Here is a 13,691-nt window from a genome sequence, read left to right as displayed (position 1 = left end):
ATTAATCACGGGTTGACTATCGGTGATGATACGTAGCTCCTCCTTTCATTCCCGAGTGCATTATTACACCAAATTGTCTAGCACACGGAAATGAAGGAGAACTTTTCCAATATGAGCATTCAATAAGCAAAACCAAATCATAAAATAAGCAAAACCAAATCATAAAATAAAGTAGTATTCAAATTAGCATGCATTCAATTATAAGCAAAAGTACATCATCTCTTGGTGTCCGAACATCGTTGAATATTATCACTAATATAGCATCACTAATACAACTAGAACCGTAGCGCCCAACGGGTATCGTCGCGGGCAGTGGACACCCAAAGATAAGGAACCATCACAGGATCATAGCTCCAGTGAGATCCCTGAAGAATCTGCCAGGTATTGTCGAACCTGCCCTCCAATGCAACCATGTAGCGACGGAGGTGCTCGTCCTCCTCACTAACACGGTGACGTACCACCTCCGTGGTGTCCGGAAGCCTCGGCACCGTCACTGGCCCACGCGACCGCCACCAAACAAGGATCGGGTCAACAACGGGCTGCCTCCTCACCAACCTACGTCCCCCGGAAGGTAGCACCTCCCAATACTAGCCCGGCGGAGCCCAGTCCCGAACATGGCCCTGATCAAGCAGGCCTCCACCGCCGAGTCGACGACGATGAGGATGTGGGATAGGCATCGCCGACGTCGATGCGGGAACTACTTCTATATATAGTTAAATAAAGTAGTTTTATTAATTAAATCAACTAGTTCAACTACTAAGCACTTACTATAAATAAATAAAGTAGTACTTACTAAAAACAAACTACTTCTATATATAGTAAAATAAAGTAGTTTATTAAATCAACTAGCTAGTTCAACTATATATGAAGCACTTACTATAAATAAAATAAAGTAGTACTTACTAAAAATAAACTAGTTTAACTATGGGTTAATTATCCTTTTGCCCTCAGTGGTGTCCATGTGCTCAGTTTTGCCCTCAGATGCAAATTGTCCTCAGTTTTGCCCCTAGTCCGTGCACAGCAACTACGACGAGGCCAAACGGCCATATTTGAGTCCATTCCGTCCGCCGGCGTTAGTAGTTGTGGGTCCGGAGCTTACACGTGGGACCGCATGGACGTGGGTCCGGAGCTGACATGTAGGCCCCTGCAACTAAATCCCCAAATCATTCTAGCTCACACCCATCCGCCCGGCCGGCTGTCGTGCGCCGCCGCCGCCACCTGCGCCGCGGCCAGCACCTGCCCCGCCACCAGCTGCACGCCCTGCTCTGCCGCTACCTCCCTGCGCCTACGCTCCACGGCTCATTGTGACGCCCACCACCTTCCTGCGACGCCACGGGTGGGGCGCCCGCCACCTGCTCGACCCGCGGCGCGGCCTCCTTCCGTGCGCCCGGCCGGAGCGCTCAAAGGTGGGGGGCTGCTGGAGCTATTTGAACTAGGAGGAAGAACCCTAGGGCGAAATGGAGAGCAGCGGCGACCCCGGAGTATTTGGCGAGGCAGGCATCGGGCCGGAGATCCGCCGCGTCCACGACTGGGTTCCCGAGGGGTAAGTCTCGCCTCTTGTTTAGATTGAGCTTAGTTGTGCATTTGAACACTCGATTCGAGTAGGTTTGCCCAATTAGTGTGCTGATTGCGTCTCTGTTTTTCGCCGGTTAGGATGGAGTTGCGGTTTGCTTTCATGGTGCACATTAGAAGGGACCGGTACATGTTCGATGCAAAGGATAAGAAGAAATACCAAGAAGGTTTTGATTATCGATTGCCAATGGCTAGTAATTGGAGTTTCAGACAATTTGGGGAGGTAATTTGTAGCCAATATCCTTGGGGTTTGCTTGATGAAGTGGTTTACAAATACTATGATGGGGGAAAGAATTGGGTGACAGTTAGTAATGACGAAGAGCTAGCTACCATGTTTGTTAGGCATAAAGAGAAAGATAATTTCCATGTGAGGCTGCAAGTTGATGTGCTTGAGCAGGCATTTGGACCTAGGATGGCGGGTGCAACATCTCGGGGAGAATCAAGTCGTCGTAATGGCATCTCTAGCCAGAACAGTTCAGTTGGTGCACGGCGACGTGATGGCTCGACAAGTGTGGGCAACAGCAGTAGGGTCCCCCTTGAAGTGGAGCCTGATGGCTACAATTCTGGGGTTGATGAAGAGAAGTTATATTCTGATGTTATTCAGAATTTACGACGGGCACCTAGGGCTGAAAACCAAGATGAGGCTCACAATGCAGTCCGTGTGGATGATGATGCGATGGGTGAGGACGAAGACCTTGCAGCTGTTCAATGGGACCCTTTGAACCCTCAAATGGAAGAAGGTACAGTTTTTGCATCCATGAATGAGTGTAGAAATGCACTTGTGACATACTGCATCAAGGTAGAACGTACTTTCAAAGTTGACAAGAGCGATCAAGTACGTTACAGAGTGCACTGTCCGACTGAGGGTTGTCCATGGAGGCTGCTTGCAGCTAAAATGCAGAATAGCACTAATGTTCAGGTCAAAGTGAATCCTTTTAAGCACACATGTCAGGAATCAACCCTTAGGAAGGATACAATCAGTAGAGCCAAGTCAAGATGGGTGGCAGAAGAAGTAAAAAAGTGGGTGAAAGAAAACCAGCAAGTGGGTCCAAAGGAATTGCAGAAGAACATCAAAGATAAGTTCAAGATAGATTTACCATACATGAGGTTGTTCAATGGTAAACAACATGCTATGGATTCTATTTATGGTAACTGGCAGGAAAGTTTTCAATTGTTGTATTCATTCAAAGGTGAAGTGGAGAGGACAAGCCCAGGTAGTATTGTAGATATTGATCACCACACCGTGGAGTACACATTCAGGGGAGTGACAAAGACCAAGGAATGTTTTAGAAGGGTTTTTGTCTGCTTTGAGGCTTGTCGCCGGGGTTTTTTGGCAGGCTGCAGGCCTTATTTGGCTATTGATGCCACTTTTCTCACAGGAAGGTTTAAAGGACAATTAGTAGCAGCTTGTGCAGTTGATGCACATAGTTTTGTATTTTCAGTTGCCTATGGTGTGCTAGAGACAGAGTCTGAGGAGAGCTGGACTTGGTTTTTGCATAATCTCCGCCGGGCTATTGCACATCCCAATGGGTTGGTCATTCATACAGATGCCTGCAAAGGTTTAGAAGTGGCCGTGGACAATGTGTTCCCTGGAGTAGAGCATAGGGAATGCATGCGTCACCTTGCTGCAAATTTCATGAAGAAATTCAAAGGAAAGGTGTATACCGACAATTTATGGCCATCATCTTTGACATGCAGTGTGAAGAAGCACAACTACCAGTTGAGGCAGTTATACATGAATCCCAAAGTGAAAGAATACTTGGAAACACACCACTCCAAGTTATGGGCTAGAAGCCAATTCAGTGAAGTGAGTAAAGTTGACTATGTGCACAATAATCTAGCAGAGTCTTTCAACTCAACGATCCGGAAACTAAAGGGTCATTATGTGGTGGATTTGCTTGACAGAATAAGGATAGAATACATGCAGAAATTTCATTATCGTGCAGGAATAGCCGAGGCAAAATTCATGGGCCACATTATCATCCCTGCCGTGATGAATGAACTGAAGCAGAAGACAACAGGCTTGGAAATGAACATGACGCTTTGCTCGGGTACCACAGCAGAGATATCATATTTGGATAAAGAGAAGAGGGAATGGAGATATCCAGTGGATTTAGAAGCTAGAACTTGCAGTTGTAGGCAATGGCAGATAACTGGGTTGCCATGCATTCATGCCTTGTTTTTCATCACTTCTCTCCCAGGTCCAGCAGGGAACATACAGCAGTATGTGCATGATTACTACTCTGTTGCAAGGTTCAAAGCCACATATGCTTATGCCTTGCCTGCTATGGAGGGAAAACAACAATGGGACATGGTGGACCCTGGATTCAAGCTTTGCGCTCCAGTTCTGAAGAGAGCAGCAGGTAGACCAAGGAAGAGTCGAATAAGACCTTGCAGCAAAGGAGCTGGACTTGGAGTGAGGAAGCGTAAGTGCACAAGATGTGGTGGGTCTAGTCATTTCGGTAAGTATTGTGATAACACAGTAGATCCAGCATTCGGAGAGAGTTTCGATGAAGGCTTCGATGAAAATGTTGGTCAGCAGCCGGTTGCCTCAACAGATGATGAAAATGTTGGTCAACAGCCGGTTGCCTCAACAGATGATGAAAATGATGGTCAACAGCCGGATGATTTTGACGATGATCCAAAATATCCTCCAAATAATGATTCAAGTGAGGCTCCAAATGGTAATCCAAGTGAGGCTCTAAATGGTGATCATGGTGATCCAAGTGAGGCTCCAAATGATGATCCAAGTGAGGCTCCAAATGGTGACCAACCTTCTGTTGTTGTGAGTTCTGCTAGGTATGTAAATCTTGCAAGGGTCAAATACTACTGTACATCTATCACTTGACACGATCTCATTACCGTTTATGTTTGGACCCTTTATGTTTTGCACAGCTCTATGGTAGGTTTGAAGAAGACGCGCAAGGTACTGACAACCAAGAGAAGAAGAGAAGAAACAATGAGCACAAGGTGCACGAGGAGCAAAGTGATGACAAGAAGCTCAAGGAACAGACAGAAGCCCCAACGCTATCTATGAACAATTATGAAACATTATGAATAAGGAATGATGTTGTATTATGAAACATTTATCACTTGACATGTTGTATTTCTGTTGGATGATGTTGGACCTATGTTAGAAGTATGTTTGACATGATGTTTAAATATCTGTTGGATGATGTTTGAATGAGCACATGGTTTTTCCTTTTTTTTGATTTTTTTGAATTTTATTTTGCTCATTTAAATTCTGGTCAAACCTAACTTTGACCAAGATTTAAGCAAGTCTAAAACATCAAAATGAAAAACTAAGCCTGGATACTTCTTAGTCAATCCAAAATGAAGTTGTGGTGAGGTTTTTGAAATTTTCATGAAAAATGTGCTAAAAAGAGGGGTCCAAAGGTAGGGTAAACGGCCTCATTTCTAAGCAAGGTTTTTTTCGACCTTATCTAAATCAGTCAAATAACTTTCCTACACATATATTCTATATGTACAGACTATGTGCGCTGGTTTTTCCATTTTTTGATTTTTTTTAAATTTGTTTTGCTCATTTGAATTCTGGTCAAACTTAACTTTGACCAAGATTTAAACAAGTGTAAAACATCAAAATGAAAAACTAAGCCTGGATCCTTCTTAGTCACTCCAAAATGAAGCTGTGGTGAGTTTTTTGAAATTTTCATGTTCATTTCCCCAAAACACTTCTCTTCACTTCATACAAGAGAGTTTGAGATACTCGAGATATCATACAATACACATGAACTTATCATTTAAATGTATGTAAAGCTTGTTTATCAACTTAAATCGTTAGTATATGACATAAGAAGACTATGTGCGCAGGTTTTTCATTTTTCTGATTTTTATTTAATTTATTATGCTCATTTGAAATCTGGTCAAACATAGCTTTGACTGCTCCAAACCCCTCCCAAACCCCGCTAACCCTAGCGCTGAATAAGGACCGTTCATCTAACCCTAGCGGTGATCAAGGGCCGTCGATCTAACCCTTCTAGAAGGAATCTGCGGGGAGGAGGGGGGCGATCCGCGAGATGCAATCTGATTGGCTGGGAGATTGTTTTTTTAACAAATATCGGGCGCGCTGGATGGACCGTTGGGCCGTCTCGTTGTCTGGGCCTGAGACTGCAGTAAATAGCCCGTCTCAGCCTTTCCAGGCCTTGCATGCATGGAGGCGGCTACGTGGGTTTGCGCATGCGCGGGAGGCGGCGACGTGCATGCATGCGAGTGAGGCGAGCGAGGCGCGCTAGGCGAGCTAGGTGGTTCAGGGCAGTGGTTCAGGGCAGCGGTTCACATGCACTGCCCGGTCAAAGATGCATCGTTTTCGTGCAAAAATTTAAGTGTGCAAAACGTAACGGATACACACACGCGTCCGGATTCACACACGCACCATTCTCATCCTTTCTCTCTTCCTCTCCCACCCACAGGCCTATAAATGGGGTGCCTCTCTTCCTCTCCCACCCACAAGCCAGATCCGATCCTCTCCAACTTCAAACACCCAAGCGACCGAGCCATCCCCAAGCGAGACCAAGTGAAGAAGATGCAGTTCAACGGGCCGACCTTCAGCCGTCCGCCTGTGGTGCCGGAGCTGCGCTACCCACCGGGCGTGCTCGTGGAGAGGGAGCTCCGTGTGTGGGCTATTTCAAGGTGGAGGGGTTCCGTCGAACTCACCCGCGCCTTCCTCAGAGCCGGCTATGCCCACCTCCCACGGGGCTCGCCGAGGATGTTCACCCTCAACGAGGTTCGTGACCGCGGCGGCATCCTCCTACTGCTCACGGTCACCTTCACCAACCCATTTGACGCGCGGGAGCTCCTCGGCCAAGTCTTTTGGTGCGGCTGCGAGGCCATCTTCTTCACCGTCTACAACATCTACACCAACTACGAGCGCATCTTCCCCGCTCCAGGCCAGATGCACTCCCTTCCCTACGACGAGGAGGAGGAGGTGTGAAGATGAAGACAGTGTTGAAGGGGCGCGCGCGGCCAAGGTGGAAGAAGGAGGTCAAGATGAAGATGTTCAAGCCCGGAGTCAAGCTCGTCATGTTTGGTTTTTTATTTTGTTGCTTTTCTATGTCGTGTCGTGTCGTGTCATGTTTCATCATGTGTCCGTGAACTGTCCGTGAACTTATCTAAGTTATTGTAATGGTACGGTGTGTTCCATCTTATTATGTGTGTTAAAAAATGTCCGTGCCCAAACTTATCATTTCTTCCCTAAACAAGTCATGAAGTTCGAGAACTTGTGGTTTTCGGAGGGGGTGAGAAGCCCTCTGTTTCATTCAAACAAAAAGTCATGATCTAACATGCAAATTTATTCCCTTTAAATCCTAAACCAAGTGCCACTCTAACCCTAAACCAAGTGCCACTCTGACCAAAATCATGTGGTAGTGCAACATACATTTTCAACCTTTCAACCCTCCAAAATTTAAGTGCAAAACAAAGGAAAACCACTCTCACGCGTGTGCAACATTCACGGTCTCACTATTTTTTTTTAAAAAAAAAATTCACAGTCTCACTATGTATACCTTCTTTCCCTACCCATGTCAAAGTCTTACCATCTGTCCTAGCGGTTACCAGCGTAGCCCTAAACACCACAAACCCACGCGTTCTTGGGTTCGAGTCCCCAGGCGCACCAATTTTTTGTGCATTTTCCACCCTTCATTTTTTAGACATATTATGTTTTTCTCAATGTAATGCCCTTAAAAAATGTTCATTTATTTTGGCACCTGGCGTAAACCTCTACCAGAGCTGAGGCACATTTTCATGACATTTTGGTCTTTCATTTAAATCACGGTGTATTTGAATTGGATTAATTAACAGCTCCAAAAAATTTCTAACATTAATTGTTTGGCTCCGGAATAATTCAATTAGCTTCCACAAAAAGTTTCAGCATTATGATTTACTGCCTAAATTAAATCAGAATAGAAAACAGAAAAATACGCAAGAAAACCCCTGAATGGGCCTAATTGGATGCAGTTGGCCCATTAGTCTAGCCTGCACTTGGCTCTACGCTCTGAATTTGGCCCAAGAGCAACCTTTTTTTGGACAGAAAGGCAGAGCAGAGAGCTGCATTTCATTGATCAAAAGTTTCTGAATTCCTAATTTCTTCTCTTTTTTTCCAACATATTTAAATGTTGGTCACTTCTTCTCTTTTTGTTTCAACATTTAAACAACTTTAACCAACATTTAAACTAGGTGAATTTCTCAAACAATTTCAAGATTACAAATTCCTTCATAATTCATGCCTTTCCATACATTTTCAACATTACAACCAGTGCGATTACCATACCTACAAATGCCCAAAAGTATTTGCAAATGGGTATTGGTAGTGCTTGATCTTCAAGCTTCCTAACCTTCTTCTTCAACATCCTAAGCTCAATAGCTAGCTCTCTGTCAGTGCGTGCTTCGCCATCCATCTCTTCTTCCGGAGCTCGTGGTGTGGCCACTGCCGTTCGTGGCAACATGCGCAACCATTCTTCATGCTCTTCTTACAGTTCATTCATCAGAGTCTTGGCCAGAGCATCGACCCAAAGAAAGAAGCATGTCACCTGCATGAACACTAAACAGATCAACCCATTGCTCAAACATCCCGACGACGAAAATGGTGCAATTGCCCCGATTCTTACCCCATTCTCGCTGCACACGTAGAACGGATGATTCTGGTTCCTCGGTGTCTGAGAAACCCTTCGATCAACGCTCGCCCGGCACCGCGGACAGACGAAGACAGGCATGTCCACACGCGCCCGGCTCTGCATCCGCGAGGTGGCGCGGGAGCTTGAGGAAGACATGGAGCTCGGAGCCGAAGGGGATCTCAACGCCGCCGCGCCCTCCACTGCCAGCTTCCCACCGCCGCGCCCTCCACAGCTAGCTTCCCGCCGCCGTGCTCTCTCTCTCGCCGTGGTCACCACCGTGCTCTCTGTCGCCGTGGTCACCACCGCTGTCGCCCGCTTATATAGCACACCCGCCAATGACTCTCTGCTCAACGGCTCTTTGCTGGGTCCCACAAGCCACGCGTGCAACGGTCTGAATAAAATTGGCCGTTTCTGCCGCCTGGTCCCACCTGTAAGGGCCGAGTCAAAAGGTTGACCTGACGGAGACGGCAGAGTTCACGGAACGAGTCGGGGCGCACGGACTAGGGGCAAAACTGAGCACAATTCGCATCTGAGGGCAAAACTGAGCACATGGACATCACTGAGGGCAAAAGGATAATTATCCCTTTAACTATAGTTCTATTATTTTTCTTACTAATTATATTAAACACTTTCTCTTCTTATTTTTTTTTCATTTTTCCTCTATTCTAAATATATACATATTCATAAATGACTTATATCATTCACAATTTTCCTATACATACACAATAAGTTGACAAAGAAAATACTATGAAAAAAAATCATTAAAATTCTATGAACAAAATTACAACATAAAAAAATCAAAAAAATTCTATGAACAGAAATAAATCATAAAAATTTGACATATTCGATCTTTGCATATATATGAACATACAAACATGCGTATTCAACAATAATATCACCAAAAAAATCTATTAACAGAAAAAAAATCTAACACAATATGAACAAATTAATTACACAATATGAAAAAAAATCTAACAGAAAAATCTATGAACTACACGCCTAAATTACTACACATCTAACAAAAAAAATCTATGAACTACAAAAAATCTAACAAAATTAACTACACATCTAAATTAGTTGCTCACGGCCACCCTTGGCCCGCGTCGCCAGGCCCAAGATTCGGCCTCGACCCCGCCGTCCCTGGCGACCAAGGCACGCCCGCCACCGCCGCGTCGGTCATGCCGCCGCCAACAGGCTCCAGCTCGCCGCCGCGTTGCGACGCTCGCTGCCAGCGCCGCATCCTAGGCGGCCGTCTCGACCTGCGCCGAAGGCCCCCGCTGACGAGACAAGGCAGCCCCGCCGCCGTCGGCGCCTACCAGGCTTCGCCCGGCACGCCCTCTGGCTGTGGTGAGGGAGAGGAGGGAGGAGGAGGGGAGGCCCACCGACGGTGCTAGGGTTTCTCCCATGACGCGCGTGCGGGGCACGTCGCGGGAGCGAGAGGAAGGGGAGCGGAACATTCAGTTCCATACAAAGTAGGAACCAATTGACCATTTTGGTGGTTGGACAAGCAGGGAGGAAGGAGAAGAAATGTTGGGTGCGTCTACCTTATGTGTCTTACACTTAGTACTTCAAAATATCAAACCGTCTGAGCCTATTGCAAATATCGAGCCTTTCAGTCCAAGATTAGACCAAGTTCATTGGTGACTACGAGGCAGACACTGGACCGACCAATGGCGGTCATAAGGCTGGTCGTAATGGGAGTATCATAGCTAGTATCATGCATGCATAGTAGGCAATTTTGATGATGTGACATAAAATTAAATGAAGAAAGAGATGGTTGAGTATCATACAATGATACCGTATCATAATAAATGCAGTGCTACTATGTGGCATGCATGGTAATAAATAAAGTCATCTATGATACTAGTACATGATATTATGTATTAGAGAGGTAGTATCACACACTAGTATTATATGCATGATACTAACTTATGATACTACCATTACAAGCTGAAAACTCAAAACGGTGCCCGGGATCATCTGCTCCCTCTCAGCAAAAAATTCAAAAACAATACTAAATTCAAAAAATTCCATTTTTTTTGTGGTGGTAGATAATTTGATGCGTGAGGTGCGCCCCAAAATTCAACTCATTTGGACATCTGAGCAGCTCTCGGCAAAAAAGACAAATCGGATCAAAACAGTGCGTGAATAATATACATTTTTACAGACCCTGATTTTGTCTTTTTTGCCGAGAGCTGCTCAGATGCTCAAATGAGCTTATTTTTGGGGCGCACCTCACGCGTCAAATTATCTACCACCACAAAAAAATTTGGAATTTTTTGAATTTTTCTAGTATCATTTTGAATTTTTTTCTAAGCGTGGGTGCAGCTGAGCCCGGGTGCAGATTAGCCGCGCTCCATTACAAGCAGCCTAATAAGAACCACCTGAGGAGGATAGGCGAAAGAAAGAAGAGGTACCACGTGTCAGGCAACGACGGCGGGAGCGGCTGTGCATCGTTCATGTGGCCGTGTCTCATCTCTCTCTCTCCCGTGAGGCGTGCGAGCCACGAAGTCGGGGATCATATTCCCCGCATGGTCAGGGGATAGCAACCATATGCTCACCCCTGCCCACAGTAATGGGTCGACACATTATTATGTTTATGTATTTTTTTTCTTTTTTATTTTTATTGTTTTCCTTTTTTTCCTTTTCAATTTTGTCGCTTTCTTTTCTTATTCAAATACATATTACCTACAACAACCATTATTTTTTGAAAATCAAGAACAATGTTCAAATACATGACCTTTTACGAAAGACATGAACGGTTTTCAACTTCATGAACAATTTTCAAATTCACAATTTTTTGAAAAACAATAACATTTTCAAATTAGTAGTTCCTTTCAATATTCGAATATTTTTCCAAATTCAAGAACTTCAAACTCACAATCATTTTTAAAGTCGTCAAAGAGTTTTTGAATTCACGAACATTTTCAAATTCTTAAAAAATATTCAAACTCACAAACATTTTTAAAATTCATGAACAAAATATGAATTTATGAATATTTTCTAAAACCCACCAATAATTTTTAATTTGAGAACATGTTTTCTAATTCAGTAACATTTATTAAATTCCATGAACTATTTTCGAATTCAATAATGATTCAATTTTTTTTTTAAATTCATGAACATTTTTTGATTCACGGTCATTTCTAATTTTGTGAACTTTGTTTAATACACAAACATTGAAGGAGATTTTTCAAATCCAGATGCATTTTTGAAATATAGGAACATTTTCTAAATTTATGATTTTTCAAAATAATTAACATTTTTTGATATTCATGACTTTTTTTAGAACTCAAAATTGAAATAAGCAGAAAAATAAAAAATAAAAAGAAGTAACAATAAAAAAAATGAAAGCAGGGACACCCCACGGCATTCACCCCACCGTGTTATGTGCTAAGTAAGCAGTGTTCCAACCACATTTGAATTTTTTTGAATGTGCAATCGGGTCCGTTCGCGGGGGGGATTCGCTGACCCCCTGCCCCTTATGCACCAATGCTAGTGGTTGGATTGATCACGCATGCCACGTCCGAGCCAACGGAGAGCACGAGCGAGTAACGAAATGAGAGCCCAAGAAAATTAGTAACATACCGATTTCTTGGCACAAGACAATGACGTGTCGGGCGAAGCCGTTGATAAAGCACAAATGTACCAACACACACACACACACACACAGACACACACACACACACAGAGAGAGATATGCAACATAAGATAGGAAGTTATATCCTTTTGGGGTCTTTTTGCAACAATGAACGAGATTACATGGCATTAGCCAGCGCACCGCATGGCATGTCAGGGATGGATAGGATCTGCGACAAACTACTTTGAAACACTTTTAGGACCTATGCATGTATGTATTTTCATACTTATAGGACCCAGATCGGCCGGTAGATCATGCGGAGCCGCAGATGAAGACGAACATGTGTATGATGGAGTCCACGACTCAGGGCATGGCCAATGGTATTGCTTCAAACCTGCTGCCCCACTGCAAACTAGGCTCGGATGCCAGGTGGAGCTCGTGTAGTAGCCTTGCAGTGTGTCAGAGTAGCTTGCAGTGTGTCAGAGTAGCTTGCAGAGGATGCCGGTGCTTCATGGGAGAAATAAGAAAAGGGGAAGAGAAAGAGGGAAAAGGTGGTGAGAGATGATGCTGGGTCTTTAGGGTGGGATGTAGAAGATGACATAGGTGGGGCCATGGTAATGATAGCTTCAGATTAGGTCGTTGGGTGAGAAAAATCAAACTGATGCCACATTCTTTTCCTACCTAGCTGGATGGCATGGGGCAACACTTGATGGTGCCTCCATTGTACATCCCCTCACGCGCTACTAGCCTACTTGATCACGTCATCTCAGGCCTCACGTCCTGAGCAACGGATCGATCCGGACCGGCAATCGTCGTCGGGCATAGGCAAAGAAGACGAACTGACGCCTGACATACACGAAGAGACGCGTTCCGGCGATATGTCGCTGGAGGGCTCGTCGCGGTTGGTTGAGTCATTTGTACACGCCAGCCCCAAGGGCCTCTGAGCTATGCGAGGCATCACAATGCGCGCAGGTCGAGCTTGATCTCACGACGCAGGGCAGCCCACAGTGGAGATCCATAGATAGAGGAGCAGTCCTGTCGAGCACCTTGTCGTGTATGGGCTGGGGTGCAGTATACGAACTTTTGGTTGCACATATTGTCAAGCAAACTCACCATCTAAATTCCTAATACCTTTCAGGCCTACATTTTGCAAAATCTTTCTCATGGAAACAAAGGTTTACTATGTTCTTCTGGCCAATATACACCTTGCCTCAGAACGATGCTCCTACTAATAGGGGCATGGTCTGAGTGACCTAGTAAATTATTCCAATGATGTGAGTGGTCAAGGAAATTTTCACCATGAAGTGATCATCCAGAATGAATGAACAATTGAATAGCACTAGTAACTAGCGCCAACTATGGTGCCATAATATATACCACAACAATAAAACATGACATATGAAATCTGCATTAATACAGATCACATGCTATACCAATTGAGAAAGTAGCTAAAGGAGTTCATTGTAGGATTATGCAAATAATAGTTGATCGACCTCACAACTAACTCTCCAATAACAACAAGCATGTCTGCCAGACATTTTGCACAAAACACGTACACTAACCACTTCACCCACTTTTTGATGAACCCCTCCGGGGCTGAAGCTAAAATATATCTATTCTTAATTTAAATGGAAAAAATTCCTAACTGAGATATCTAACCCTATATTGGTCTTGGCTGGGACATGTATATACTTGTACATACATAACCTCACACCCCTCCTCGACATGCAGTTCATCCTCGAGCTGCTATGGACTGGCTACGGTGGCAGCCTAAGGAGCCCCAAATTCCAGACAACGCACGATGTTCCTGTACCTCGTGGCATGAAACAACTGGCAGATCTTTGGCCCTGCTCCTGAAATGGGTGCCATCCAAACTTAGGGGCTAGGGTAGAAGGCACTATGTTCATCCG

The sequence above is a fragment of the Triticum aestivum genome, chromosome 5B (genome assembly GCF_018294505.1).
Source record: "Triticum aestivum cultivar Chinese Spring chromosome 5B, IWGSC CS RefSeq v2.1, whole genome shotgun sequence".
Classification (NCBI taxonomy): Eukaryota; Viridiplantae; Streptophyta; class Magnoliopsida; order Poales; family Poaceae; genus Triticum; species Triticum aestivum.
This window is presented reverse-complemented; position numbering follows the sequence as displayed.